Below are 6,000 nucleotides of genomic sequence, written 5' to 3'. Positions count from 1 at the left end.
CGAATCACCGTAATCCACAAAAAGCTTCTAGTTATGGAAGGTAATTTGTATGATATTTGACTTAAATTTCCAATTCAAGAGTTCGACTTATGGAAGTTGAACTGTACATAGTATATTTGGCAACGCAAACTTTATAAATAGCAGCACTAAACATTTTACATAGAAATTATATTAGCTTACTTTATATATTACTGCTAGTTGTTAGCTATCATAGTTTCATAAAAAAACTGAAACAATTTGTTCCAATAATTTGAACCTAAATTCATGCTCGGCCTTATCGTTTTGCTGCTCACTATTCTGGAGTAGAACGCAATTCCGACTTTGTATTGTGCACTCCATTTTTGAGTCATGACTGGCTTTTTAGCAGTCAACTCTCTCTCTCTCTCTCGCTGTTAGCGTTTAACCGCTTAACTTTGTGCTAGTGAGACGAACTCAACTCGATTCGTGGGAGCCAATATGAAACGAAAGCAAAAAGCAAATGAACTGCCAACAATCAAAGACGTTAATGCAGTTGGTTTTGTGAGGCGAAATAGCGTGGCTAGTAGAACGCGCGTGCGTTATATTATCGCTAACTTTTCTTTGTTTTCAACAGTCTTTATACTTTTTGTGCAAGCTAGAATTGGGTGCTTCGCTTTTTTTGTTTTTGTCAAATTATATACAAAATATGTAGTGATCTTATGATAAAATACAAAATGTACGTTTGTGTATATATATGTTCATGTGCTTGTGCCAACGGTAATATATGCAATAATGTGTTATTCAAAAATCTATACTTATTTTGCTTAAGCCGCCACATTCTATTATTGGTTGCATTCATCAACGTCAGTCTATCCACGTATACTTACCTACTAGCCAATGCAGGCAAATTGCCGTAATACATACATATGTAAAATAAAGCAAAATTGATTGAAAATATAATATTAAAGCGAAAGAAAGTCATTTATTGCCTAAACAATATACAAATACTAAATAAATAAAATGATCAAATATTGCTAACGTATTAACAGGTGCGCAACTAAACACAACAAACAAGTACATTGTAACAACATGCCCTCTAAAACTGTATGAGGAAGGCAACAAAAAAACATAACGCAACAATTATTATTATTTGGTTAAAGCAATGTTTATTAACATGACACCATTTAACTAAACGTATATACATATATACTTGAATGTATGTATGTATAAATTTAAGAATGCGAACTGAATCCTAGTTCTGTATAAAAGCATACTTATATGTAAGAGTATATAAAAGCTACATACATATTTATAAATATATATATATATATATACATATACACATATGTATTTATAAACACATATATTCTAACAGTTGTATATAAACCACTTTTCACTTGGTAAGAAACACAAACCAACTGCTTTGTACCATATAAATCAAATATCTACCTCAATCAGTGCTCTTGCTGTCCAGCTTTAAACTTATGTTTGAAAGTATAAAACTAAAATAAAATACACAAATTGTAATTTATTTCAATTTTAATTTTTGTCTAACAATTTTGTTATGAGCGTCCTGTTGAGTCCTTTGTCCTTTGAATGTGATTATGTGCGTACATATACATATATTAACCAAAACATAAATACGTGTCACTAAATAAAAGTATTGTAGCAGTTAAATGGGAAAAACTTTCATTATAAATTCAGTTATATTTCCATACAGTCATATTACGTAGTTACATACATTTGTATATATATATGTATAAGTATATATGAATATAATCATATGACAATTGTAGATATCGCCGCATAACAAACAAAAAGTAATGTATAATGAAAGCTGTACGTGAAACCGCCTAAATGCCAAAGCAGTGAAATCATGCAATAGTAATGTGTAGAATTCCGTAGTCGTACCTGCACAGGTATATAACTATATATGTATCTACAATATACCGGAATGTGTATAATACATTTCTAGCCGAGATTGTTAACTCCAACACGTACATATGTATGTGTATTAGTCTACATAAACAAGTTTACACATCCATACATAGATATACATATACACAAGTTATGTCTAAATAAACGGTTAACAAAAAGAGAACGCAAATAATTAAAATACATACCGTAGGTACGATTTTTGACATATTTTTGTTAATATGTAAAATTACGTACGCGCATATTTGTATACTCTCGCAACAAAAGTTGCTAACAGAGTATTATAGTTTTGTTCACATAACGGATGTTTGTAAGTCATAAAATTAAACGAGTTAGATATAGTGTCATAACTAAGCCATAAATAAAGTTATAAAAGTAAAATGTGGTAGAAAGGATCGTCCTAGAAAGGGCCATATTTGGATGTAATTTTTTTGGGGAAGTGGGCGTGGCCCCGCCCTAAATAGTTTTTTTGTATATATCTCGCAAACCAATTCAGCTATATAAACCAAACTTTCCGCAGTCGGTTCCCTTACGTACCCCACCATACACTATTAACGTAGTTGAAATCGGATGATAACCACGCCCACATCCCATACAAAGGTTAGGTTGAATATTACTAAAAGTGTGTTAACTCACTAACGAAACACGTTAGAAACACTAAATTTTACAGAAGAAATGGCAGAAAGAAGCTGCACTCTTTTTTGCACTCATTTTTTTACAAAATGGAAAATGGGCGTGTCATCGGCCACTTATGGGTCGAAAACCATATCTCAGGAACTACTCGACCGATTTCAATGAAATTCGGTATATAATATTTTTTGACACCCTGATGACACGTGTGGAAAATGGATGAAATCGGTTCACAACCCCTACAACTTCCCATATAACTCAATTTTGAATTACATCTTATTTCTTCACTTTATAATATATACATAAGGAATCAATGAAGATAGCGAATTGAAACTTTGTACAAATACAAATACAAAATATCTCAATTTAATTCAGAGGAAATCTTTTTCTGCTAATAGTGTGTCTCTGTGCCAGAAATGGTTAAAATCGGGTCATAACTTCCCCTGGGTCTCATGTAGCTAATTATAGGATTTTCAAAATTACGATGGGCTTAATAGCTTATGGTTAATATGTGAAATATAATCTTAGATATAATGTATGCTGGTGATGAAAATATAATATATACTATATATGATGATTTTCGTTTTTCTGTTATCTTAATAAAACTATATCAATAAATTGCAAGATTATCAAATGTTCGGTTGCACATTTTGCTTACTTGTTAGAATAATTTTGGCATTAAATAGAGTATAAAACAAGTAAGGAAGGGCTAAGTTCGGGTGTAACCGAACATTTTATACTCTCGCAATTTATTTATTTAACTTTATTTATATTATATAATGCACAACTTGACCCACATATTCGTCATATATATTGTATAAAGTCCATTGAAAGTTGGAAACCATAATATTAGGTTAGAAGCACCGAGGTCCTCGTGTTCGATATATGGGGCCTTAAAAACCTACGGTCCGATATAGTTGATTTTTAGAATGGGGCTGCCACACTATTAACATAGTATTTGTGCAAAGTTCTGCACCGATATCTTCACTAGTGCCTACTTTATATATTGTAATGTAAATGATTCAGATCGGTTTCAAAGTTCTGGTATATAGGAAGTGGGAGTGGTTGTGAAGCGATTTGGCCTATTTTCACAACATCTCATTGGGATGTAAGGAAACTATTACAAACCAAGTTTCATTGAAATCGGTTTCAATGGTTTTCAAACGGTTTCATTGGTTTTTGACCCATAAGTGGGCGACGCCACGCCCATTTTCCATTTTGTAAAAAAATCTGAGTGCAACTTTAATCTGCCATTTCTTATGTGAAATTTTAGTGTTTCTGACGTTTTTCGTTAGTGAGCTAACCCACTTTTAGTAATTTTCAACCTAACTTTTGTATGGGAGGGGGGCGTGGTTATGATCCGATTTCTTTCATTTTTGGACTGCATTAGGAAGTGGCTAAAAAAAACGACTGCAGAAAGTTTGGTTTATATAGCTCTATTGGTTTGCGTGATATGTACAAAAAACTTAGTAGGGGGCGGGGCCACGCCCACTTCCCCAAAAAAATTACATCCAAATATGCCCCTTCATAGTGCGATCCTTCATACCAAATTTTTTTTCCATAGCTTTATTTATGGCTTAGTTATGGCACTTTATGTGTTTTCGGTTTTCGCCATTTTGTGGGCGTGGCAGTGGTCCGATTTTGCTCATTTTCGAAAGCAACCTTCCTATGGTGCCAAGAAATAAGTGTGCCAATTTTCATCAAGATATCTTAATTTTTACTCAAGTTACAGCTTGCAAGGCGGATCGCCCTGATCACATTGGTATATATAGCCCTATATCTAACTCGTTTAGTTTTGGGTGTTAGAAACAACCGTTATGTGAACAAAACTATAATACTCTCTTTAGCAACATTTGTTGCGAGAGTATAACAAGTAAGGAAGGACGTTTTACGCTCTCGCAGTTTGTTTATTTAATTGTATTAATATAACAAACAATTTGACTCACATATTCGACATATATATGGTATAAAGTCCATTGAAGGTTTGAAAACCCTAATATTAAGTATATATGAGATAGCTGAAGTTATGAAGCTTTTTACAGCGAAATGAGTCGAGTCGCCCATTTAAAATTTTATTTCCATTTGGAGTGCATCACTTCTGTACCATCTTTATAATGGAATTTAAGGGTTCTGGTGGTTTTCCTTACTGAATTAAAGCATTTTTAGAAGTTTTCAACATAACCTTTGTATGGGAGGAGGGCGTGGTTATAATCCGATTTCCTCCATTTTTGGACTGTATAAGGTAGTACCTAAAAGATTCCTGAGAATTTGATTGATATACGGACTGACAGACATCCGGATTTGAACTCCACTCTTCACCCTGATCACTCTGGTTTATATAAACCTATATCTAACTCGTTTAGTTTTGGGTGTTACAAACAACCGTTATGTGAACAAACTTCGTTGTGAGATTGTAAAAATAATTTTTATCGGTGTGTAATAAAAAAGCTTCGATTAAGCACTAGAAAATATGGTACAGAAGCCTGTGTAAAACTTTAAGACTAATCGTTGCAGCCATTGAATCTTAATCACCCACTTTCCGACACTGTTTTTTGACGTCGTTACAATTATGCGTGTAACTTCAGAAATAACTCTCAATAACACCTAACGCTAAAGAGTTTTGAACCTATCACAAACCTGCTAAGGCAGGTTTTCGATTTCAGGACGAAGGCATATGCAAAGTCTAGAGAGTCAAGTCGGAGATCCGTAAGTATACCGCTCTAAAGAAGCAAACTTTCCTTAGCAGTAGTTCAACAACTGCTTTGATTGATGCCGAATATTATATTCATAAAAGATACACTTGTTCATTCACAGCTACCATTGACGCTGGCGTCGAGAATGTGGATCAAACGATCGATTCTCAACTATCTGTCAGTGTCCATAATTGATACAAATTTTACATAAACCTTGCTTAGTTGTTACTAACAGCATTATTAAGACATAACTTATATGAAAAAGTATTTTTTATTAACTTACTAGAAATCACAACAATTTCAAACGGTTCTATAAACAATTTCTAAATAAGTAGTAAAACCAATTCTAAACCGAAAAACGCTTCATATATATTTCATGGTAGGTAAAAATAGTTTTGTTACTCAGATTTCCAGCATGATTATAAGGCACATAATGACAGCAAGAAATCTTGAAAATTTGAACATCTCTGCACTATTAGATATTTAATTATAGTAGTTAATTTTTTCAAGAGCATTAACGAACTTACAGCTGAAATAAAAATGTTTGTCTACCAATAGTATATCTATACGACTATTATAAAGAGGAAAGATTTGTATGTATGTTTGTGTTGAATAAACTCGAAAACTATTGTGCCAATTTCAAAAATTCTTTCACCATTGGAAAGCTACATTCACCCCAAGTAACATAGGCTACATTTATTGCTAGAATCTAACCTTTCTGGAAGTAGTTCCCAGGTGAGGGTATCAAAAGGACTCCGTGATGGAGAATCTTAATCTGAAACTG

General features: G+C 33.1%; 1 protein-coding gene across 12 annotated transcripts in view; it reads left to right on the top strand.

Annotated features, from left to right (window-relative positions):
* The first annotated feature begins 421 nt into the window (after positions 1-421).
* The window catches only part of LOC105220041 (epidermal growth factor receptor kinase substrate 8-like protein 2), a 42,830-nt gene continuing 37,251 nt past the window's right edge, over positions 422-6,000 (top strand). For 3 of the 12 annotated variants that reach the window (XM_054235602.1, XM_054235601.1, XM_054235600.1), the window contains exon 1: positions 509-735. The gene's annotated coding sequence lies outside the window, so the exon portion shown is untranslated. Of the gene's footprint in view, positions 736-856; positions 1,008-1,083; positions 1,239-1,754; positions 1,878-4,068; positions 5,230-6,000 lie in introns of those variants that run through there. The other 9 variants (XM_054235595.1, XM_054235598.1, XM_054235597.1 and 6 more) reach the window with 9 other exon arrangements.

The sequence above is a fragment of the Zeugodacus cucurbitae genome, chromosome X (assembly GCF_028554725.1).
Source record: "Zeugodacus cucurbitae isolate PBARC_wt_2022May chromosome X, idZeuCucr1.2, whole genome shotgun sequence".
NCBI lineage: Eukaryota > Metazoa > Arthropoda > Insecta > Diptera > Tephritidae > Zeugodacus > Zeugodacus cucurbitae.
This window is presented reverse-complemented; position numbering and strand designations above follow the sequence as displayed.